This window comes from Agelaius phoeniceus, chromosome 5 (genome assembly GCF_051311805.1).
Source record: "Agelaius phoeniceus isolate bAgePho1 chromosome 5, bAgePho1.hap1, whole genome shotgun sequence".
NCBI classification, from domain to species: Eukaryota; Metazoa; Chordata; class Aves; order Passeriformes; family Icteridae; genus Agelaius; species Agelaius phoeniceus.
In genome coordinates this window covers 28,506,370-28,532,155 of record NC_135269.1, presented here as the reverse complement: position 1 = coordinate 28,532,155, position 25,786 = coordinate 28,506,370, and positions in this window count along the sequence as shown.

The window sequence follows — 25,786 nt, the reverse complement described above, 5'->3', positions numbered from 1 at the left end:
GAGTCTTGCACGTCAAGCAAGGGGATCGTGGGCTGCTGCCGTGTCTCTGAGGGTCCGGTCCCCCGGCCCTTTGTTACGCAAAGGGTTGGTGCTTTATGGCCCCTTGCTGGAGGCTCTCAGCTTGCAAATCGAGCTACCTGCACTGAATGTATCCCTCAATAGTAAAGAAACCAAAATATTTCATATCTAGTCCTTAGATTTCACTAACAATTTACTGTGCTCGTCACTTTCGCCTGTTTCCATCAGTTCAATCTCTGCATACATCGCACCAGAGTCATTAGGAGAGTGTGGAGATCTGTCTTTCTGAGGGAGTTGATTGCTGTGCTGTCAATGAGTTCAGCAGTGTCCCTTCTGGACAGAGTGTGACTACGGGGAGAGCCCACATTTCAAATTACTGTGTTTTGTTGTATATTTCCCAGGAATAACACTGGGCTTGAGAAACACGACTACTTGTTGATCATAGCATGCTTAGGAAGGAGGGAGAAACAGACCTAATGGTGTCTAAGCAATTAACCTGATTCACCTGCTAATCTCCTTTGAAGATGGGGACCTTGAAGCTGATCTACAATTGAAAACTCCAACTACTAGTGCAACTGTTCCTCTCAGCTAACACACTTTAAAAATTCCCTCTAATGCCTCCATTACACAGCAGATGAGCTGTTTCATATTTTTCTACACTGAAACTGCTCTTCCTAGTAAATTGGTGGGTAGTAGCTTAACCTAGGGACCACAAGGCTTGGCTAATAGAAGCCAGTCCAGCTGCATCAGAAAAGATGGGGACATTTCTTGCCACTGTTGCTGTGTGTTAAGAGCATCGAAGAATGAAAACAACTCTCAGAGGATTTACAGCCCTTACCACACACTGAGTCACAGCACTGAGGATTCAATAACAGGGGCCCTCCAGGCCCTTGAAATGCTTCTTTCAATGAGCATCCACTCCATCACACCAAGGCTAAGCGTAAACAAACTTTTCTATCCATATACTTGTCTCAGCCACATATTGGGTTTTCCTGATAATGCCACAGCAAACTCTGAAGGAGAAAGCAGTACAGATACTCCTTGTACTGTTTCTGTATCGGGGATCAAATTAGCATCCCCGAGGGTGGGATAGCTTAATAAGACTTCAGGGGGCTTGTCTGAGGGCTCTTTTCAAAAACAAGAAAATAATTTGGTACCTGTGGGGTTGTGCAATGAACACTGACATGGAAGAGGTGGAGGGAAGGATGGAGCTAAGGGGTAGAGTGGGACCTCTCAGAGCTTTGCGGGACACGAAACATTCAGGTCGCGGCCGTGGAGATGGCAGCAGACCTGGCTCCCGGGTGCTGCTGCCCACCTTTCCGAGCGCAGCCTGTTCCCTGCACGGCGGGGCAGGTGGGAGGGAGGACGGGCTGACCAGCCCGCGATGGGGGGCGGTTCCGGGAGCAGCGCACGGGGTGCCCTTTCCGTGTCCCGCGCTGTCCGGGGGCGAGGGCTGGGGCCGCTCGCTTGGGGCCGCTCGCTGCCGGTGCGCTGCCTGCCCCGCCGGGCACCGCTCCGCGGCCAGCCCGCGGCCCGTGCCTGGCAGAGAAGGCGGCCGCGGGTCCCCGGCGCCGCGCTGCACCCCGCGGCAGTCCCGGGCAGCGGAGCCGCCCCGCCCGGGGCTCGGCGCGGCCGCAGGTGCCCGGGGAGGCCGGCAGTACCTCCGGGCCCCCGCAGAGGGCAGGGCCGCTCCGCGCCGGGCCCCGCTCAGCCCCGGCCCGGCCTCACTCCGGGCAGCGAGCGCGGGCGAGCCCCGGCCGAGCCGAGCCGAGCCGAGCTGAGCCGAGCTGAGCCGAGCGGTAAGTGCTCCCTTGGCGAGAGCCGTGACCCCGCGGCCCGGACGGCCGTCCTGCTGCCCGTGCCCATCCTCTGAGGGTGTAGTGGTCCGGCGTAGCGGGATAAGTCCGCTTTGAAGAAGCCCGATAAATAGGTTTTCATTCCAACAGTTTATGGTGAAGAGATGAAAAGCGATTTAAATTTCATTTCAGAGGTACATGAAAGCAATATCCCTTTAATGAATTTTTTTAACTGATAATTATTCTCGGTAATTAAGATATGAAATATTCACTAGGACCTACATTATGTTCTAGGGACAGAAGGAAGAAGTGAAAGAATAGGATGCTATCAGATGACCTCTTTTGTGGTGGCTCATTTCCTTCCACTGTGAAAATAGTAAACTTCCTAAAGCTAAAAGCAAGGGAAAAAGTAGTTTGAACTATTTCAGTGAGTATTTATAACCTCTCTCTTAGAGGACCAGACCTTCTCTAACCCAGTGTTGTTGTAGCTGTGCATCTCTAATAGGAGTGTGAGACTTCACATGACCCCATAGTCAGAGGTCTGAGTCACTTTGACATTGTGGGATGCCCTGCTCCACCTCTCTGTGGCAAGAAAATGTTACTAGTGGAGATCAAGACAGCCAAACAGAAATATTAGTCAGTATTTCTGTTTCAATTCGGGTAGAGCAGGGACTAGAGGCAAAATTCTCCTCCGTCATGATAAGTAGCCTATGAACATATCGCCTTTGTCATAAGCTTTTAGTCATTGTCAGATTCACTCTCATTTGCCAGGGAACTTATCTTAAGTCTTGAAACAGGCACCTTAACACAAGGTCTGACGGCTGCTGGAGAACAGCAATCCTTGCTAATGCCACACCTGTGCAAGATAACCCTGGGAGAGTGCTAGACGTGACTCCAGGGTGGCTGGGCTGTATCAGCATGTGCACAGGTGCAAACTGTGGGGGGAATTAAGGCTCTTCGTAGTTCAGTCCTTTCTTTTAAAGGAGTGAGAACATACAGTCTCCTTTTCCCATTCCCTTTTATGTGGGTTTTGGAAGAATTTGGAGGCAGCAGCTCTCAACTGCAAGAGGAGTCTTGCTTATGGAACCTTGATGGCCACCTTTGAGTGGACGATATACATATATATGTATATATGCAGTTTTCGTGCTGTTTCTGGTCCTGTGAATGACCCCACTCATGGGACAATCTTATTTATTGCCTTTCAAAGCTTGGATAGAAACCATGGCATAAGGTAACTCAGTGTTGTCAGATTTTAGTGGTTCTTCATGTGCCTCACAGCAGAGAACGGGGGTCTGCCAGGTGCTTACAGAGGCCAGGTGGCAACTTTAGCTCTTACCTTTTATACTCAGATGCAGTTAGATACTTAACAGTCTTGGAGTTTTAGTATGGATTCATGTGCTTGTTTTTACTGGTTGGAAGTTCAGGTCAGGCTATTCTTTATAAGTTAAAGGAGTTAGCAATGTGATAGGAAAAGAAATACCAAGATTAGGGCCAGATGACCTTCGAGCTAATTCAACAGGGTGTGGAATTGTGATTAGAATTGTTATTTGTGGCCACAATGTAAGGTATCGATTGGATTCTGAATTATTTTGACTATCTTGTTTGTGTCTTTTAACAATAATAGAATTTCCTATCAGCCTGTGGTCAGTAGGAGTGGAAATAAGAAGTAAAGGCAACGATGAGGTTTTAAAGCCTCTGACTCACTAGCTGCTACCCTTTTAGGCTTCAGTGCACAGCAGAGCATGTTCCTTAGAGACAAATCACCTTTTTCTTCTTTTGTAGCTGTTTCAATTTGACAAGAGTTCTTCTGAGACTGTGTTTATGTGTGAAATGGCTATAGTTCAGGAAGGGAGAGGAAATTTTTTGTTAATTTCTAAAGGCAGTGAACTCTGCGGTCATTCACACCTTTCTCAAGAGTGAGTTACATGGCTTTGTGGATGCCATGAAGGGTACTGGTTTCTCCTGGGGTAGACTGTTAGTTTTGATAGCATGCAGCTGTGGTCCTTGGGTAAAAAAGCCCTCAGTAAGTGGCATAGATATTATAGATGCCTTTGTTTCTCTGCTCTTCATTGAGAGAGAGACTCAGACTTCCACCCAGTTGTGTTCATTGCAGAGCTGAGAGATGGAGCCTAGAGCAACATCCCTGGGCAACATCCTAAAGAGGGTCTCCTCTCCATCCAGTGAAGATGTGTTTCTCTCCACTGACGGTATGACTAGAAGTCCAGGTCAATAATTTAAGAGCTCAGAGTTGGGCAGTGCATGTACATCCTGCCCTTCATCCACTTGCAGGCATGTCCAGGTTCATTTTGGGCTGCTGCTTGTGATGAACATTGCTCTAGGGTCCTGTGCTTAAAGGAGTGCGGGCACAGGAAGAGCAAGGGGCCTGTGAAGTCATGAAAGAGTCATTTTCATATGACTGAAAGACTTTTTCTTCCCTTTTTCCTATTTTTCCCTACAGTCTGTGGACTGTTTTTATCTTTCATTTGTGTACTAATGGTAATGGCCATTGGCATTTACATGGGAAAGAAGGAAACACTCACATTTTATATGGCGCTGAGCAAAAGCAGCTCAGGGTTTGGATTTTAATAATGTTGGTTAAAGAAGTGTCTGTGCATAGTTCTTTATAAGCTATTGAGAATATTTCTTTTAAAAATATTTTTCTTCAATTTAGCTACTTTGAGATGGCTTTTATTTATTCTTCATCTATGACTGCACTGATGTTGAGCTTCTCATTTTTTTTTTCTAGAAAATATAGTAGAGGACTATTCTGTTTATTTGGAGAAAAGCAGTATATTCCTGACTATTAGGCTGAAATAAAGCAATGAATAACATTGTTAAGAACTTCGCATAAAAGCAAAGTTTGTCAGTGTGAGACATGGTAAGGTGAATGATTATTGAATAGCAAGGCCAGAAAGAAGGTTTTCCTTGGGTCTGTTGGGTAAAGACTTGCTTTAAAAAAAAAAAAAGAAAGAAAGAAAAAATTTATTTTAAAATAGCATAATAAGGAATTTTTCACATTCAATGTAAATTGATTTCTCTTGTTAATCTTCACAGTTATCTATAGGAACATGGTGTTTTATGACAATTAATTTGGAGTTAAGTGGTTTTGTTTTTACTTAAAACAATGTCTTCTGGATTTATAATATTTTCACTGTGTGCATTTTCTGTTAAAACCGAATAGAATGGCACTTCCTTTGTTTTCTCTCTTTTTTTTTTCTTATTGTGCATTTTGGATGTGTACCCTCTTACTTCTTTCTGTTTATTTTGGCCTCTGGCTGCCATGTAATGGGGGATCAAGCTTAAAATGGTTTCAAGAGACCATTTCTTCATGTGAAGATTCTCCAGGGCTGCCAGGAATAACCAACAATTAATGCAAGTACTGTTCTAATACTTGTTTGGAGTTGAGTCACACTGATGTTTGTAGCATGAATTTGTAGCACAGGAAAAACAAACACTGTGTGCTTGGCACCAGACAGCTTCAGGTTGGAAGAACCATAAGGGAGATGTAAGTGGGTGAAACCCAGGAGGAGGTAGTAAATAAAACAAGACTGGATGGTAATCAGCGTTTGGTATGAGAGAATTAATCTGAGGAGGTGTTGAAGCAAAGGAAAACAAAAACAAAGTCAAAAGTATGCTTGAGACCATATGTGAAGGTTGACGGTTATTTGGTTTGAAATGTATTAGGAAAGCAAGCAGAGATGAACCTGTGGTTTCAGCTGAAAATAAAGTACCTAGCATGTGGCTGAGGGAGGGCAGAGTAATGAACCTCTCATTTTATTGAGCTGCATGAGTTGGATAAACAACTTGTAAATAAATTTGAAACAAGCATTACCCCATTTTAAGGAACAGTAGCTTTTAAAAGTGAAACTTATGATGCTCATTGTGTTCCTTGATTGCTTGGCTGAAGATGAATGGCTGGATTTTGCTCTTTGAGATCATAAAGCTGCATTATGTGTTATCCTGAAATTAGGGGAAAGGCATATCCAACAGGTACAAAGCGTAGGAGTTTCACAGTCTGGGAATAACTGTGATAATGGAGAGACTCAGGAAAATGCTTTAACTTCTAGACAGTGTTTTACTGTTTGCTTACAGAGAGCAAGTATAGTCTCACTGCTGCAACAGTGGAAACCATGAAAACCTCCAAGGCTCAGATAGAAAACCTGTGATTAATTTTATTATCTTAATAATCATGTGGTGATTCACAGAAAGTGCCAGGGATTTTTTCCCATTTCAAATGGATTGCTATTTTACTTGCATACATTCTAAGTAATAAAGCTGAAATGATTTGTAACAGAGCTCAGCTGAACTAGATGGGTCTACACCAGCAGAGGATTTGTTCCAGTTTCCTCTTCTGTATTCATTCAAACAATTGGGAAACTGTTATTTTCATGATGTAATGCACTGGTTGTTTTAAGAGCTAATTCCCAAACAACGTGCTAATTGGCCTGAAATAGTGCAGTGTGTGTGGTGCCCCTTGGGATTTGAAGTTACAGACGATCCTATTTGTTAGTGGCTTCAGAAATTAAACCTCTCATGAGTGTTCTAACTGTGCTTTTGTAAGGACTGAGTGAATAAGTGCATGATAGTTCGAAACACAGTGTTCAGAGCAATTGTTCTGTATTACATGATTGCTGGGCAAATTAGACTTGCAGTGGAAATTTCCTTGCAGGCTACTGTGCTGAAGTTTTCAGCTCACCAGCATAGGGTCACAAAGATGTGATAGAAGGTATGACATATACCCTGGTCTAATTTTGCAGTAAACTAGAAACCATTTAGCAACTTCTAATGGAAAAGCAAGACATACTTAGGAAGAGGAGTGCAACATATAAACAGAGGCTTGAAACTTATGAATTGAATTACATTTCACATAATTTGTCTGTATGTTCTATTGTCAGGGTGCTATGCTTTTATATTGACACTGCTTTATGACATTGCTGAGTGGTGGAAGAGGAGTTGGAAAGAGTTTTGACTTTTTACAGCTTTGTAAATGATGGTGAACAATTCAGCAGTTTGGAATTTAGATTGACAATTTTAACTGGATGTGCCTGAGCAGCTCATCGCGGACACAAAATTGATTAAGATCTTGCTACCTCCCCACCTGCCCTCCCTCATTTAGGCTTCTGCATCAACTTGATTAGCTGAACAACTCTGTTCCTAATTTTTCAGATTTGCTCAGGGTGTCTCCAGAGTAAGGGAGATGATATTGTGCTGGATTTCATTTGATCCGTGTCAGTGGTTTCATGACTGTGAGAACAGGGATGTGTTTTGTTTTCAAATTAAAGGTTGTGTTTTTGTGTGGTGAGGTCCCAAACTCAAGGAGAAATTTCTGCAGTGATTTCTACAGTCAGCTAAAACCTACTGAGTGGTTGTGGGCCAAGATCAATGGTTGCATTCCTGCTGCTGAGACTCTCCTGCCTTGGGACTCATCTCTGGGCTGAGTCTACCATGAGACACATGGAAGGTATAAAACTCGTGGGTAAGTAGATGTTTTACTGATGAATAATGATTCAATTACATAACTTAACTATAATACCTGCTAATGGGAGTGAAGTGCAGAGCAAAAGAGGCATTGTAGGCCAGTATATGTGAAATGTGAATTAATTCAAACCATGTAGAGAACATTGGAGACTTCTGCAGTATTTTTGTGAGCGTTATATGTGCCTCATTTTAATTGATTGATGTTATTCTGCCAAGCTGCATGAAATTAAATAAAAGGAAACTTACAATGGAACAAACAGGAAATGAAATAATAACTGGAGTAAGATGTCTCTGGAGAGAACGGCAAGGGATTTGCAGTAATATTTGAGAAGTTATTAGATGTGAGAGTCCCACCTGTGTGCTCCAGCAGCCTTGTTTTTCTTATACCCATATAAAACTATATAAGCTACATCATGGAGAGAAGTGAAGGTGGGAAAGCCTGCATGCATGAGAAGCAGAGGCTGGATGCAGAGGCATTTGGAGAGGGATATAGAAGGAATGTTATGCTATATTTCTTCCCCTCTCTCTGTACCCCTCACCACAGCAAGTTTGGATTGGGTGGGACATAACCACAACAACTGACAAAACAATAATTTGTTAATATTTGAGTCAATGAAGTGTGATCTCCTACAGGGTTTTCTCCACCTATTCACTGAAGTTGATGCCCATCATCCACCACTCCCCAGCTGCCCTTGTACTTCGGTACCTCTAATTTTCCTCTTGCTGCTCACAATTACTTGCAGCCTCCTGATGCATCCCTGAAATCATGGAGCAGTACTCCAGCTCTGCTTCCTTGAATTCTGTGGGCCCTGTGTTGTAGGTGATTGAACTCATGCTAGGCTCAGAATTTACTAGAGGAACACTGTCAAACAGCATGGTCTGTTTTTCAGCCAGTTTGGGAGAGAGGCTAGTTTTGGCTAACTTGGTATATTGTGGGCAAGAGCTTCTTGCTGTGCAGTCACCAGCAGCAATAAAGACTTTTTTGGTTCCATCTTCTGTACTGTGTGGGTACTGCCGTCACTGTTAAGCTGTTTCCTCCAGTGCTGCTTCACCTCTAGCCTTGCCATCAAAAATGGAAGCACTTGCAGACGCTATTCATCATTACATTTACTGTTACACTGCCTAACCCTGGTCAAATGGGAGAAATTTGTCCCTTCATAAGTGGAATTTTAGTGTAATATGTATTGGCCAGCCGTGGTCCTTCTTTAGTGTGTAGGCTTTGCAGTACTGCAGTTTGGTCAAAGCAGCGTGTTCAGTGTGCTACTCTGATTTCAGGTATGCAGAAAGAACCAGTCTGCTGGTCACCAGGCTGGCATATACTATCAGTTTTTTGAACACAATGTTTGCATCTTAGTCAATGTGCCTTTTTTTCCCCCACTTAATACATTAGCACAGTTAGCATTTTTGCTGACTGTGGCTCCCACTGGAGCTGATTGAGCTGGTATTTCTGTTCTCTGAGCCTTGCTTGTGGTTTCCATAAAGCTGAAAGTAGTTCTTGGTGCTGATTATGTTTTTTTCTGGCCAAAAATTTCATCCCAATTTAATCTGTACCAGATAACCCTTCTTGGGTTTATTGAATGTTTTCCAAAATTAAAAAGAAAGCATTCTCTGTGAAGTTTTCTTAATTTGAAATAGTCTGTGATGTTTCTGCTAGAGTAAACACCTTTTGCTCTACCTGTAGTCAGTTTTTTGAAGTGAGTTTGATATGGAACTCAGGGCATCAAAATAATTTGGCTTATTGAACTGTAAGATGGGAATAGTCTTTTTCTGTCAGGCCTGGGAGCTCCCTCCTGGTAAGCTGTAGTAAACTCCTAAATATTAGTATTGAAATTTTTCACACCATCTGCCTTTTTATTTGATATCTCATCAAAATGTTTGGGGTTATTTTTAAAAATGAATGCGTGGGGAAAATAATGTATTGCTTTGTCACTTGCAAAAGCCCCTTCTGTCATGGCATTGCAGGGTAGGTTTGGCAGAAGTCGGCATTTTTAGAGGAAAATGTTCTGCTGCTTTTATTTAATTCTTGCCAAGTTTGGAAGTCTCTGAAAAATATGTGTCAGTAATAAAATTCTGGAAGCTCACCTGTCATCTCTGTGCCATTACAGAGCGGATGTCCCATCCTGGCTGAGCAAGCAGGAATGTTGCAGCCCAGGGTTACAGTGTGTTTGAACAGACCTCCTTCCCTAAGCAGCACCTTGCTGCTGCAGACTCAGGTTAAACCACATCCTGAAACAGAAAAGGAGCTGCTGTTTCCAAAGTACCCAGTGACCAGCAGGTTATTTAAATGCAGATGAAACACATGCCAGGCTGTGTCAGTAGGTGGAAAGAGGGAAGGAAGGAAGGAAGCAGGAGGAATTTGGACATGGGCCCTGGTGACTCAGATAGGAAAGGGAGTTACCTGGGAAAATAGGAGTTCTACTGGAAGATGCTGTGGTTGCTCAGAGATGTCTCTGAACCTCTTTTTTAGGTTCTCAAGACTTATCCTTCCCTGGTTTCTCTAAAGAGCTACATGAGCATGAGGAAAGAATCCCTGTGAGAGCCCAAAGTCTGTCTTTGGAGCAGGGGCTGGGCACCAGGTTTTGCATGTTGATTTCTGCTGATCTGCATAGCACAAACTCTGCCACCACACGTGCATTTGGAGCTCTGTCACGGAGAGATTAGCGTCTGTTGGCACTGAGATTGAGACAATGTTTGTACTTTTTCTCTTGTAAAATGTTGCGGTGTGATGTAATAGCCTGTCTCGGTGTCCCGGTTCCTTCCCCAGGTGTGCCAACAACCTCTCCCTTCCCCTCCCTTGCCCCCTGCTGACTGCTGTCCGTCAGTCCTGGCATTCCAGAAGGGCTCGAGTGATTGGCAGAGTTCCAGAGGTGCCTCTCAGCCCTGGGGACACTGGGCCATCCCGGTGTCATTTGTCCCCTGAGGCTCCCCCCTTGCCTGGTCGGTGGGATCCCTGCCCCTTCCCTCCCCCTCTCCCCGGGGTTCAGGGACACAGCAGCCACGCGGTTCATGGTTCTGTGGGAGCTGCTGCTGCCTTCAGAGGCCTGTGGGCCAGGAATAAAGCTCTGGATCGAAACCCTCCCGCAGAACCCGACTCCTTTCCTTCACCTCACCCAAAGCCTCTCCACCAGAGGCAAACCTGAGCTCCTGCGTGCCTGGACTTGTCCCCAGCGCCAGCTGCAGCATCCAGCCAGCCAAAGGTGTCTCTGAGGGGAAACCACCACAGCTGCTGCCCTTGGTCAAGCAGCAAGGCCAGACGAGCCCAGGCACGTTCCATCCGGCTATATTGGGATTTAATTCCAATATAGTAAAATGTTCATGTGTACCTTATTTGAGCTTTGATTTTGTATATATATATATATATATATATATATATATATTTGCTTCATTCTTGCATTGTTTTGGGAGAACAAGTTGTTATTAGTAGATGTAAACCTGAGACATGTTTTAAATAGGATGAAGGTTATTCAAAATAGGAATTGTCTTGAGGTTTTTTTTCTTATATCTTCAAATATTAACTCTTTGATTAATATTTTATGTGATTGAGTTCGTAGTATGAATTTTACCAGCTCATATAGAAGGCAGCAAATACAAATTGTGGGATCTAACAGCTGAACAGATCTAACAGCTTTAAATTGCCCCTACACTGCTGTGCTAGACATCAGTTTCACAGACTGTCCTCATGAATCCTGCCTACCTGCTAAGCCTCACTACTTCATCATTTCTAACCATGGCTGCATCATTTCTAACCACATCTGGTAAAGCCTTGAGGCTTTACTGGGGCTCCTGTCAGGAGCCATATGTATACCTAATAAGTCACAGTCCTGGAGGGCTTGCCACCTGAATGGAGAAAGACACAGCAGGTAAGTGGCACACTCAAGCAGAGAAGGAAAGAGGAGGCAAGAGTGGGATGGCTTGGTCAGATGTGGTTTGGTGTTGCAGTTGGTGGGCAGTGCTACCCCATCAGCAGGTTCAGTCTCTGCTGACACTGTCAGGTGCAACATACAGTCCTCTGCAGGTGAAGCTTCTCCTCAGAAATGGCTTGGCTTCCTCCTCATGTTAGTCAAACAATTCCCTACGGTTCCCTTTACTGAAAAGTTGCTCTAGAACCAAACCCTTTGGCAGTCAAATTCTTGTTATTTTTAGTTTAAAGTAATTTTTCCCATATTAACAAATGGCCATGCATTCCTTGTTGTCCTCTGGTTTGAAAGATGGTTTTGTGTTTTTCATTTTGGCTTAGACAAATCAGTGTTTCTTACACGAAAAGACATAGCTTTTACCTTATGAGCATGCTTACAGTAGAGTTGTTGCTGCAAGTGTGTCTCTGTAGACACACCTGACATACTTTGAGCTTCCTCACTGACAGACTTAGCAACATCATTGCCACAGTTTAAAGGTCAGTACCAGGTGACCAGATTCATTTTGAGTATTCTAGTTTTTGGAATTTTTTAATAGAACCTAGATTTCTGGAGATTGAAGACCTAAGTCTGCTGCAGAAAACTTGTGGTCTTTAGAACTTTTAGATTCTTCTTTAGAATTCTTTAGATTCACCTCAAGCCTCTGGCCAATGTCAGGGCCCCTCTCCAAAACAGTTCTGAAAGCAACATCAGTTCTCTTGGCTGCACTTTCCTGGTCTCAGGATGGAGCCACAGTGATTGTTTGGAGTCATCCTGCACTCACAGTTCTTACAGGCACTGCATCTTGCCCTGCTAAACCTTGTTTTGTGTCCATTGACATGCTTTTCTTCACTCCTGATGTTCAACTCTATCTTGAAAGACTACTTTGAAGGAACTTCCTTAATAATGATCTTTTTGCCTGGTAATTTCCCTTTGCTCTTGTTTATCTTTTAAATAGTTTATCTGATTTATACATCTTATACTTTTGCTGACTTTTCCCACTTTTTCCAGTTTAGCCTATGGAGTACTTTGCCAAATGATTCATTAAAATCCAAACAAATTGCATTCACATTTTTTGTGGGAATGAAATAGAAAAGATACATTTTGGACTAGTATGATATAATCAGTCTTCTGTAATGTATTTGATATGCTTTTGTTTTCCATTCTTTTGTCAAGATCTGTGTGCTATCTGTAGATGACTGATGTGTCTGTGCTACCAGAATGACTTTTTTCCCCTCTTTCCTTCCAAGCATAAACACCATATTTGGCTTTCTTCAGCCATGTGGTACTCCCTCATTTGATGGATTTATTTAATATCTGTGCCATCAGACTTAAAATTTCATGTACCAGTTCATTCGGTGTTCTGTGATTAAGATGGTTCTGCCACCCAGTCTTGACAGCAATAAGCTCTTTGGATTTTGCTTCTATCTCAGTAATTTCTATCCCTGAGAACTCATTCTTATTAGCTGTCATGTGTCTGCTCCACTGTTCAGTATCTGTTTGGGATTTTGAAAATGAGTGGAGATAGTAATTTCTTTTGGGAGGTATGTGTACTTTTAACATGAAGTCTCCCTACTCCAGTGAAGAACTTAATGATTCTTTCATGTGCTTGCTGTGGTAATTTCTTTGCTGTTGTGGGTTTTTGTTTTATTGGCAATTTTTTTTTGTTTGTTTCTTTTCATATTTAAAATGTGTCTGAAGGACTGTCTCATTCTCTGTATTCTCTTAGCAGTCTGGTCCATCTTCAGCAACACTGCTGCTGTTATCTGAGTTTTGGGATAGCAGAACACATTCAGCAGTTACAGTTTTCATTGTGTAAGACCTCTTTTTACTGTTTCTCCTTGAAGTTATCTTGTGCTGGACCCCTCTCTTACCAGACTTTTTGCCCTTGGGGTAAAAGCTATTATATATTTATATACTCTGTCACTGCTTCCTTCAAGTAATTCAGCATCACTGCACATGTCTTGAAGGGTCTCTGCTTTTTTTAGTGACTTTGTGGAAGTAAAGAAAAGGATTGTGGGAGAGCAGGATGATGTAGGCTGTCTTTCAAACAAGAAAAGAGAAGACAATAAAAGCATATATATCTGTAAAAAGTACTATGGACTGTAGGTACAATATCTAATTAATCTGAAGCTAGATACTTTTTAGTATTGGGCCTTTTGTCCCCTACTGAGGAAGAGGCTCAATATTTCTGAAGTATTCCAGAGTAATTCCATTGCCAGTGACACAGATCATAAAACAAACCCCAGAGTTTTACAGTGGTTTTCTTGGGGAGAATTTAAATTGATCTATCTTTCTGGTTTCTTTTAGAAGTCTAGCAATTAGGAGCTTTGCAGACTTTCAGCTTTTTCTTTCTGAAGATAGTTCACATAACAAAGAGTGACCCAGTCTTGGAGTGGGTGCAGAAGCAGCGTGGGTTTTGAAAAATTTTAGCCAGCTCTAATTGCTCCATGCCAAGGATGTTACTGTACAGTGAGTTTTTGAATTCATATAAACCAATTAAATTCTGTGTGGACAATTTGGGCTCTTTGTTATCTTCTGAAAAAAATTGAAACTGCAAAGCAGCAGGGATGTATTTTTAGTTTTCTTCTAGTGCTTCTGTGGGGCACAGGAATTAAATAAGGGCACCTTGCTTAAAAGGGCACAGATAAAATTGTACGTGGTGTGCTGCCATTGCTAGCTTTACTCAAAGATCCGTGTCTGCTGCCACGTGTAAGATGCACTTGCTGTGAACCCTCCACCTGACAAACTGTAGCACTCTGGAAGCTAAAGCAGCTTGTGACCTGAGGAGATAGTGCTGAGGGGTGAAGGAAGATGTCAACATCTTTTGTCCTGGTGCAGGGATACAGTCGAGTTCAAGCTGCCAGTGTGTGATCAGACCACAAAAGACTGTAAGCAGGGCTGGCCTTGTGAAGAGCCTGCTCAGTTCTGGCAGGGGTTGGTAGCACCAGTGCTGTGATATTCAGACTGAGCTATAAGCCCTTCTGGAGGCATCTCAGCAGTACTGCTGCTTCTGGGCATTGCCTGAGCATGTGGGTCTGACAGGGCCACGCTGGCTCCACAAGGAGCTGCTTGGCTTTTGAACGTGTTCATTAGGTTGGAGCACTGGACTTGAAACAAATCCAGATTTTCCTGCTATGCTAATGCCAAGTTAGCCAGTCTTCCTAGAACTGGAGTGTTAAAGTGCAGATCCACTGGTGTCTTTGTAAGCATCAGAACCAACCTATTAGGACTAAATGAGGGCAGAACCCAAGCTGACTCTGTGTGCCTTGTAGTTTTGCTCAGAAAGCGACAGCTTTTGTTCCATAAAGGTTTGGTACCCTGGTACTGTAATCTCAGTTTAAAAAAAAAATTAATTCCCAAAGTAACCAGCTGGGGAAAGCAGCATTCCCAGGGCAAACTGCAGACACTGTAACTCAAAGGTAGGTTGGATTAGCTGGAGCTACATGTGCAGCAGGTGGCTGTTTCACCTTGCCAAGGCTGGTGTATGTCTTTGTGTGATGGCATTTTTTTAAGATGACACTCAGCATGTTCTGGCAGGTAAGGGGGAGCCTATAGCGAGAGTTTTAAGCTACATGTTTTTAGCTATCTGTTTACTTACTATTTGGGGAAGGAATAAATGTTTTATTATGTGTGTCTGTACCATGATGATATTATAAAAAATTCTAGGTAGGCTTCAAGCATTCTGCTGCTTGCTTACTGGGAGCTGGCAGGACTAAGTAAGAATTTGCCTGTTTTTTCACTGTAGATGCAATCCTAGATGTATTTCTATATTGAGAATCATCACAGAAAGCAAATTTAACTAGCTCCCTGCTACTGCAAATCCTCTGTGCCCATTTGACAGTGTTCTGGATTCCTGACTCTTGTTCCTCAATAGATTTGTGTCTTCTACTGTTCTGCTCTACAACTGGAGATTTTTTTAGGGTGTTTGGGAAGTCTTAAGTCTGTCCTGAATCTGAGCATAAAGAGTAGATGATTGTGAATGCAGAAAAAATGCAGTTACTTGTTTTTCATTTGAGTATCAGAATGCGGTTTCAGCATGTCATGCCATACCCCTTCAGGCATGAGTTGACATCCTTAGTAAGTTTTTAATTTTTTTTTTATGTCCATACTGCCTCAGTTTCAAGTGGACTAAATTTTAGCCACTCTTCTCAGCCAAAACTATAAAACCAATTAGTTGGCCCTCTGGATGATTAGGTCAGACATGTTAGGGAAACATGATGAGAAATTGTCACTGTGGGTGCTGCAGCACTCATCATCTTTGTGTGTGCATTGACAGAAATGGGTGTCCAGGAAAAACAATACCTTTAAGAGCTCTTGGTTGAAAATATTACCTTTACAGGTGTCTGTAACTGTCTCTTGCTGTGAAGAAAGAGACTTAAAGTAACTGCAATTCTTCCATTTTCAGACACTGAAACTATGGAAGACAATTAGATTTCATAGTTGGCTTATTTTTTTTCCTCTGTTAGTGGGAGGAAATGGTGGAGCAGTTTTGTAAACTGAGCTAATGCTCAGTTTCTGGAGTGGCACTGGATTTGATAAAAAACCTTATCAGAAATCCTGCAGTTTAACTCTGCAGGATTCAATAGAACTATGAGGTTGATTATGTAAAAGGTATTTGGAAGGCTGGAGAGGATGAACAGCAATGTTTACTCTCTTTCATTAAAGAAGAATCAACAGCAGGATGCAGAACTTAGTGTTTTGCAATTCAGAAGTTACAGGCTATGGTAATAAATTAGAAGATCAAATTACAGCAGTGCTTTGATTTAAAAAACCAAAACAAAAAACCCACCCAAACCATATGGAAAAGTGGTACTATTGGATATCATAATTTCTTTTGCCTGAAAAATATCACTTTGATATATAAACAGTATCATTTATGAAAGAGAAGTTGCTGAGTTGTATTTATATTAGTGTGAAAATTTAATTTCTCTTCCAGGTTGTTTACTGGAGGCAATCACAGTTAGTACAAGCAGCTATGTGTGTGTGATAATGACTAATAGGGTGGCTGTTGATGGTATTGAATGTCTTAAAGCTGTTAGTTTAAATGCTTAAGGTTTATTATTAAAAATGAGGAATTAGATTCTTAAATAGATAACATACATAACCTCAAGAAAATGAAATACAACATATTGGAGTCTTAGGGAAGCTTAAACTAAAATTGTCTGCCAGCAAGTTTTTTTTAAAAATCAGATTAGCTCTTAGTTGAGGTCTCTGCTCTATAATGTTTGGATTGCCAGAGACCATGGGGAATATCTCCTTCCTTTGTAATTAAGTTGAACAGAGTCATGTTTATGTTACATCTTTGAAAGCCCCTCTTTAAAGGCATGTAAGAGAGCCCCCTTTAGCAAGGGAAATGCTGTAGGCAAATGCAGTGGATATTGATACAAATATATGCTGTTTAATGAAGAAATCTTAGAGACCGAAGTTTAACAACAGCAGAGGTGAAATGAGAAAGACTTGGGCAAGTGCGCCAACCTAAAACCTACATAATTGATCATGATATGAGCTCAATAACATAAAGGTTAAGAAACACAAAATCTCATAAAGCAATGTCTCTGAAGTGGCTGGAACAGAGTGGGTAATTATTCACGGGCCTGTGATCTCTCCAGCACAAACAGTTCTGTGCTGTACTGAGGTCAGTGCTGCTTAGCCTTTTGCAGTGCTTCTGCTGTAAATGCAGTTGAGAAATTGTGGTTACATTGTGAAGATGAGTGGATTTTAAATTCAGGAAACTTTCTCCCTCATCCCTAAGAGCCAAAATGAAGTGGCTTTCTTCATGGTCCTATTTCAAAAGAGGTAACTCTTCTGCTGCTCCTTAGCATCCCCAGAGCTTTATTGTTATATCACAAGGGTTGTTTTCCTCTCTTGCCCACTCTAATCTGTAATTCCTTTTGGGTGACGTCGCATTGTTTGATTTTTAGCTGAGATTTGAGACTTTGATATACTGTTCAATCTCTGTCTCTTTCCAAGAACTTCTGGATGTTTGGCATTGCTCTGGGTGTCCCTGGAGAGTTTTGAAGGTGATGAGCAGCAATGGTGGTCTCTGTGAGAAGGGCCCAGAGGCTGCTCCAAGCTGGACATAGCCAGCTCCAGTGGATTCACCACAGGACACAGTAGAGCCCATCAGCCACGAGTGTGGCACCTCTGTGAAACCTATTTTAAAAAGGGGCAAAAAATGCTGGACAGGAAAAGAAGGAGGGGGAAAAGTGTGACAAACAGCAGAGGGAAACAGAGGTCAGAGAAGGAGGTGGAGAAAGAGGTGTTTCCTGATACCTTAGCAGATGCTGTAGCCTGAGGAGGAGCCCACACTGCAGACAAATTTTTTCCTTAAGAACAGCAGCCTTTGGGAAGGGGGTGGGCTGGAGCAAGGGAGAAGAGCAAAGAGTGAATGGGTGGTAGAGAGTAACCCTTGTGTACTGACTGTAATGCCCATTTCCCCTGTGCTGCTCAGGGGGTGGAGGAGTGTGAGGAGTGAAATGGAGTCTGGAATGGAAAGGAGGAAGGATGTTGCTTTAATATTTGTCTGTGTTTCCCTTGACAATAAATTGAAGGAGTTTTCATCTGTCAAATCTGTCTTGCCTGTGAAGGTAATTGGTAAGCAATACCTCTGCCTTTACCTCCACCCACAAGCTTTGTCATCCTATTTTCTCCCCCTTTTCTGCTGAAGAGGAGTGAGCAAGCAGCTAGGTGGGCATTTGGCTATTTGCTGAGGTTTCTCCAGTACTTTATGCTTGGGTCTTTATGGTTTCTCCAGTACTTTATGGTGGGTCAAGAGGTACATACTGGTCTACCTTCTAATAACAAGAAACTTTAGCTGTGCATTATGCCACTGCTTTGCTGTTAGGCACAAATATTCTGTGAAAAGCAATAGGAGCAGAGACCTAGTTGATTCTTAAAAAATTATACTGTGAAATAGACTTGTAGAATTTTAAATTTCAATACATGTTATTTTATCTGGAATTTTGATCATCTCTATTGTCTCTTATCTTCCCTCTTTACTGGGTAGTGAGTTCAGTGGCCAGGCAGGGAAGGGCTGTGGGGTGAAAAAAATTAATTCTACTGTAAAGTCTCTCTGACTTCAGTGAGCTTATGGAAGCATTAACCCTACAAGAGTCTCTTTGCATGGTTGGATCTTTGATTTTAACAAGTATTTATCTTGAATTCAGTATCAAGCCAGGAGAGACATTAGGGGGTTTGCAACATGAAACAGATGGCTGTTTCTTTGGAGGAAGCTAGTCTGAGAATTGAAACCCAGTCTAATTAAGCAGTTGACAGGTTGAATCTCTCATCTTTTCTGGGCAGGCTGCAGCAAAATTAAAAATGCGAGTCCTGGAAATAGTTAATTAAAAGCATCATTTTGGCCATGCAAGTTGCTTCATTGAACTGAATGGGATTTCTCCAGCGATCAGTCACCTGTGCTGAAGTGTTTTCAGGGTTTGCATTTTTCATCTGTGAAGATCTAGACTAAGGTTCCTCAAGCTCAGGGAGTCTAATTTTTGTTGACTTTGTGATATTGAAAGCCCTAAAGTCACAGTACTGAGAAATACATAAACACTTCATCCCCACAAACTTCCACAGCTTAAGTTTTTTCTTTAACCACTCAGCTGCTGAGGTTCTACCCTTAACCCTAGAGAAGAACTGTTGAGGTTCTTCCCTCCTACCCTTAGATCCTGGGTGTGCAGGTTTTTAAAGGCATCTTTGTTTTTATCAGGACTTTCATAGGCACGAGGATAGGTGAATTATGTAGCCACTAGTTATTTCAAAGGAGGATAGTTTCAATTACTAGAAGTGCTTGTAATACCCTCCAGGTTCCTCTATATTTCCTGAGCTCAGTGAAAAGTTTGAAATCAGATAAAACCTAAGTAATTTTAATTGTTTTGTGGAGATCTGATTCATATCTGAAATATTCTGAAATATTTCATATTCTGAAACATATCTGAAAATGTTTGTTGAGGCAGACTAAGTGTTGCTACACTTTGGGGCAAGGGTAGGCAGCTTGCTCAGAGCAGGAAGAAGTTACAGTATAGAAGGAGGATGAAAAGCACATGAACTTGTCTTTTCTGTTCTTCTTTGCCTTTAAAAAACCCAGGTATCCATTAAAATACATCAGGTTTTATCTTCCTCATTTCGAAATCTACGAATTTAAAGTGATGACACTTGAACCTTTTCCTCCTACTTTCAGTCCTGGAAATACCTGTTGGAAGGACCATTTCTCCTTCATGTTGCAGAAAACAGAATGACAGTAGCACTTAACATTTTCCATCTCCATGAGGAAACTTCAGCATTTCTCCCTCTCATATTATGGATGATTGTCATGGGTAAAGTGGAGATTGAGGTTTGCTGAATTATAAAATGCAGCTGTTTGATCTTGTATGTAGTGGATCAAAAAGAGCCATTTCTCATTATTTTGTGCTTTTCTCGACACATTTTGGTGCAGCTGAAATGTGCTATTACTATGAGAACTATGGAGGAAGCCATAGGTTTTCTGTCCTCTGGCAGTATGTGTAAAATAAAAATGAAGCATTAAAATTAGGATGTGGTGGTATATATTCAAATCTCTAAAGATTTTGTTTTGAATAAGTCCATTTCAAATTGTCTCTAAGAACATAAAGACATTTTAAAATGTGGTTCCTATTTACCTCTGCTCATTTCTTTTATTAAAAGTTGTTGGTTAACATTGTAATTCATAGTTTGTTGATAAAACACTTGAGAATGTTCTGCAGTGCTTTCTACAGTTTAACAAAACAGAATTTAAGGCATTGCTAAAGGACTGGTATCTCTCTCTAGAGCAATGAGGGGAGAATTACTGCAAAGACATGCCGTGTTCAAGTACACAGCCTTCTTGGTGAAGTGCTTGTATATCTGATAGAGTTCTGATACATTTCTTCATCTCACTTTTGTTTTTATAAATGTCTCTTTCTTGGTGCTTAGTTCTTCTAAATGTGAGATGTAGGAAATGGAACAGATGTTTGTATAACTACTTATTGAGCTCATAGAAGAAATGCATAAAGTGATATTTTCATTGTTATAATGAAACTATAATTACATTTGCTTGTGAGGTTTGAATTGGTTCTTAACAGGAGCATGTTCAACAGGCAAAAAAATATTAAATGGCATAAAACATCATGTGATATTCGAATAATGAAAAATGTATCACTTAGCAGTGTTTGCATTATTCAGAGTTATACACATACAAGTGTCTGCTCTAATCCCTTGCTGGTATGTTGTCTTGGTAACCAGCTACCTGCACACCTGCTCAGCGTCTGCAAGTGAGGGAAAATGGATGGTTATTGGCCACAAATATATTGAAATGGAATATAAAAATCCAGCAGAATGTTAATATTTAATAAGACTGTGCCTTCAAACTTCAGTGTTCTAGCTAGTCTCTAGCAGCAAGTTTTATACCTGAACAAAAAGAGATTTGACATCATTTGTGTTCTTTCTGTAAAGCAGGGAGAAGTCAAATTCAAATTTGTACCCAAAGATCCTATAACACAAAGACGAATGTAAGCTGTATGTATATTAAAAACAGTGTTATTCTAGTGAGAGTCTATTTTCTATTGAGTAGCTACTTTGGAGTACTTAATAACTGTGGAGGAATGAATCACTTTTCAGAAAACGTCCTGTTTGCCACTGAACTGAGCTATCAGTTCCATACAGGTACGTGGACCTGAGAACCAGAAATGGGTGGCAGGGGCCTGGGGGGAGGAGGGCAGGTAGATAGAATGCTGTTAGTATTGGACCTGAAAATACCCTCTGCTTTGGCTGAACTTCATTGGCAGAGTTTTACCTTAACTGAGCATGAAATGGAACTTAACACTGGGATTTTAAGAGCTGGTAAAGAAGGCATAAAGGCTCGTATGGGTATTTTTATTTTTCAACTCCAACTTTATGAATCACTTCTAGAAAAATGATATTTTTGACTAACTAGTATTTTACAACTATACCTGGAGAAATCTAAAGCAAAAGCCTGAGTAAAATATGTAAATGAAACATAATAGGGACCAAAACAGGTGTTTTTTTTTTTTTTGTTTTTTTTTTTTTTTTGGCATAGAGGTGCCTGGTGCACAATTGGAGCTAGAAATAAGCAAGAATGGTTATGGGGCTGGTGCATGTATGATGCATGAGGCTGTGTGCAAACTGATATTGTCCCACTAAGAAATGTCTTCCCAGTGCATGGGCAGAATGAGCTTGCCCTTACCTACTACTGCAGTTGTGAACCTTTGCTGAGAGGTGTCTCTCTATACAGATATATGTATAGCCAGAGATGACAAAGAAAAAATTATAATCCCAAAAAGGACAACTACTTGATATTAACCAGATGCATATTTAGCAGATTGTCTCCTGGGTAGGATAATGCATGTCACTCCAGCATTTCTTGTCGAGAATATGCTAGGCATCCATTTGTATGGTGTTACCTGAATCACAAAATGGGACCACATTGCTTTAGAGGAATTTTTACTTGTAGTATAAAAATTGGATGTGTTTTGCCTTTTTTGTTGGTTTTTCTTTTTGTTTGTTTTTGTTTTTAATTTTTTAAAATTCTAAAATATTAAGGATCAGGAAATTAGAATATATATGGAGTTAGAAGCCCAGCTTTTATAAAAAAGGCAACCTGAACCTGTATTGATGTTAAGGTGCCAGTGAGTAAAAACTACCCTGGTGCTCTTTTAAAAACGCCCTTTACATCAGTCCTTTTTATAATGCAGGGTGTTACATATATTTGTGATACAAAGAGTTGAACTGTGTGATCTGGTAAGGTGGAGTTCAGCCTTTAAAAAAAAAAAAAAGGCGGCAGAAAGTCTTTATTCTAAATAGCATGTAAAATATCTTGAGTTCAAAAGCTGGTTTTAATCTTTTTGTTTCTGCTCATGTTTCAGTAGCCTTGACAGCATGGTGCATTCTGCCCACGCAGAGGAAGGATGCTTCCTTGTCCTAATGTGTAGATCCCATTGCACAAGACACATGGCAAAAACAAATGAATCACCACAGGAAGAGTTTCAAACTTAGCTATATTTACTCCTGTGCTTACTCAGAAGTTGATCTAAGATTAACTGGGCCTCTTTTTAGAATCATGTGTATGGATATGTGTGTAATTTATATACATAAAATATAAAAATGGAGTCCTCTAGATTTCTCATTAGCTGCTCTTACTATTAGCTGTTAGGTTAACTATTACTAAAAGTCTCTAGGGGGAAATTTGATGCTATTGTATTGGCAGTTCTGAAGGCTGGAGGTCACAATAGTTTTATATGAATCATGATTTGCTTTTGTTCTTTAATTCTCTTACACTGTAGGAATATACTTTACCTTGCTTTTGGCATCAGCATGATAAACTTGGGCAAGTGAAAGGACAAATGTGATTGTGTTTTACTTTATAGGTTGTGTAACAAGCCCAGAGATTTTGCTAATTCAGATTTACACCTCAGGATGAAAGCGGTTTTACTTTCACAGCAATGTGAACTTAATAAATTGATAACATTTTGAAATGTAAATTTAAATTCTGTATTTCAGAAGTATGAGAAAGGATTGCTCTCTCTGTTAGACTGGTTATTCCCTCTCAGCCGTGTGGGAAGGGTGTGTGCAACACTGAATCTAGTTAAAATTGCATGCTCACTTACGCTGCTCCCCTCTGCTCAGCCCTGGTGAGGCACTGCAGGAGGGTTGTGTTTAGTGCTGTCTATCTCACTCCAAGAGAGTGGAGTGTGTCCAGCAAAGCACCATGGAGAGGATCAAAGGTCTTGGAGCATCTGACACACAAGAAGAGGCTGAGAGAGCTGGGAGCTCAGACTGGAGAAAGGAAGCTCAGGGCAATCTTATCCATGCGTGTCATGGCCTGATGGGGAGGTGAGTAAAGAAGATGAAGCCAGGCTCTTCTCAGTGTGCCCAATGACAGGATGGGAGGCAATGGGCACTAACTGAAATAAGGGAAAATCTGAATGAAGTAAAGATTTATTCTTTTTAGAGTGGCTGAGCATTGGGCCAGGCTGCCCAGAGGGTTTGTGACATCTCCATCCTTGGAGATATTCAAAACCTGATTGGATGCAGCACTGAGCAGCCTTCTGTAGGTGGCCCTCCTTTGAGCAGGGAATTGGACCAGATGACTTCCAGAGTTCCCTTCCAACCTGAATGCTTTTGTTAAATTAATCAGAAAGAAATTGCTAATTGTTTATAGGTTCTCTTTACTCTTTCATCCTTACTGGTGGTGGACACATGTGGAGGGATAGAATGTAAGAAAATAAAGATAGTGCAGAAGTTAGTCTCACACCTGAGGAGTTGCAGCTGTACTAATCACCAAATATAAGGAGCAGGCCTGCTCTTAATAGGCCAGAGCTGTGTCCAATAAGAAGATGAGTGCTACAAAAGAGTGGGTTGGCTGGGTGAGGTGAGAGCTGGTGTTGGTTGTGCTGTGAGGACCTGCCCATGAGAAATCACCAAGAAGGTATGGAACTTTTGCAACAAGATGACAACAGACACAGTTAGTGTAACCCTGGCGTCCAGAAATTATGTTTAAAGGCAAGCATTATGCATCAAATGAATGATTTTTTTCAACGTGTTGTGGATATAGGTCTTTTGATTCCTAAAAGCTGAGTCTATGCTTGTTTCATTGAGAGCTTCAGAAATTAGTCTGTGCAGCACACTGAAGTGCTCCACAGGCACATGGCTGCATGCAGAAAGCACAGCAGTGTTGTATGGGTGACTTTGAGCACAGGTGTGTGTCTAACCTTGGGAAATTCTAGTTATTATCGCCCGAGGACATGACAAATTCCCACCCAACGGTGGTCTGCTTGTTGCTGGGTAAAGTAGGCAAGGCAGGGTTTTAGAGACTGCCAGCCCCATGATGAGCACAAAGGGGTTTTTTCCTAAGTTCTGTTGAACTATTTCTGCCTGCATCTATAATTAAAATATGAAAGCTTTTAGCATTGTCTGTTGCTCATAAACTGCAGATGCCAAGAGTCAGATCAGAAGGTAAACAGTTAAATAAAAAGGGTAATTATTAAGGTCTGTATTTCAGAACCAGCCTCTGCTGTTTCATCTTGAGCCTGTAATCAGCAGCAGCTGTGAGGGAGAGGGAATATGAACATTATTATTTTAGTGTAAAAACCTAGTTCTGAATAAACCCTTTCTTGCAGATGTGTTTCTGGGCACCAACAGAAAATCTCATTGTGAAGACTTAATACCATTTTAGTATGCAGGATTGTCATTGACAGTGCACTCTGGAAAGGAGGAATTTGCTTCAGTAAGGGTAAAGTGCTTTTCAATCTAAAAGCAGCAAAAAAAGCCCAATCAACAAAACAAAAGAGAAACCAAAAGCCAAAACAGAAGTCATGGGTATAGCATCTGAAATGCTGCACAGGACAGAAAGTAAGTTTTTTCTAAGATGGATATTAGGTGTGTATCTTCAAGAGGAGTGTATATTTTTACGGTGGTGCTCTTTGACGTTCCAGTGTACATGTAGATGACTGGTAGCTCCAGGTGGACATCTTTGGCAAATTAAAATTAATTTGCTTCCCACAACTCATCACATTGTTGGGTATTCCTGCGCAGCTCTGCTCAGATTTTAAAGCACATTTACATTATTTGAGTGTTTTGATGGGTTTCCTTCTGGACTTGTGATCGTATAAACCTCTAGAAGTAACTTAAGGTTCACTTTGTTCCAAAAGAGAACTTCTGAAGAGATGCAGAATGGGGGAAAGGGTATGGGTATTATTTTGGTCTCTTATTAGATCTTTGGTCTTCAGCTGTTTTTGAGACATGAGGAGGTGCTAGTGATTATTCACAGGTTCTGTATGCACAGAACTTACTTCATTCAGATTTTCCCTTACAACCTTTAAAGCAGTTGTAAACCATGCTGTAACACAGAGCCTTTCTGAAACAGTGAAGTCTAAACTTCTTTTCTTAAATATGTTTTAATCTATGTGATAATACTTGTATTAATCAAAACTCCAAAGATGAAATTTGGTGTCTGTGCATGGAAAACTGAGATATGGGAGGGAGTGGAACAGTCAGCATGCTGCAGTTTTGGTCAGTGATTGCAGACAGTGATGCAGGTGTGAAGTTCAGGTTCAACAGAACTGCCTCCTTAGCAATTTTCTATTGAAGTAATTGATGTAAGGGAAGTAAGATTAGCCTTCAACTTCTGTGTGATGTGGACAGCATATTTAAGCATGTATTTGTGTTTCTTCCTGTTACCAAGATATTAGCAAGATAGGTGATAAGCACCAAATTAGAGCAATTTTCAATGATGGCTGTATATCAGCTGATTGCTGCACTGGAGTGGCACATCCCATTAGCTGTGCAGCTGTCCTCTGCTCCCTCCTGACTGAGTGCTCCTCTGGTGCTGGGATCTGCCACCCCACATCTGACACTCAAGGGTGAGGCTGGTTGGTTGTTAGTAATCTCCTAATCTTATGGATGCATTAGATGTGCTGGCCTTATTTCCCCTCCATTTCCAGTTACTTAAATTTGACATTACTGCCTGAAGAATGTTTATTTTCTTTAAGGAGAAATGCTTTTGAAAAATAGTTCTTTTTTTTTTTAAAGATGAGGTCATCAGTGAAAATAGCACTGCTCCTATTTTACTTCTGATTGTACTGA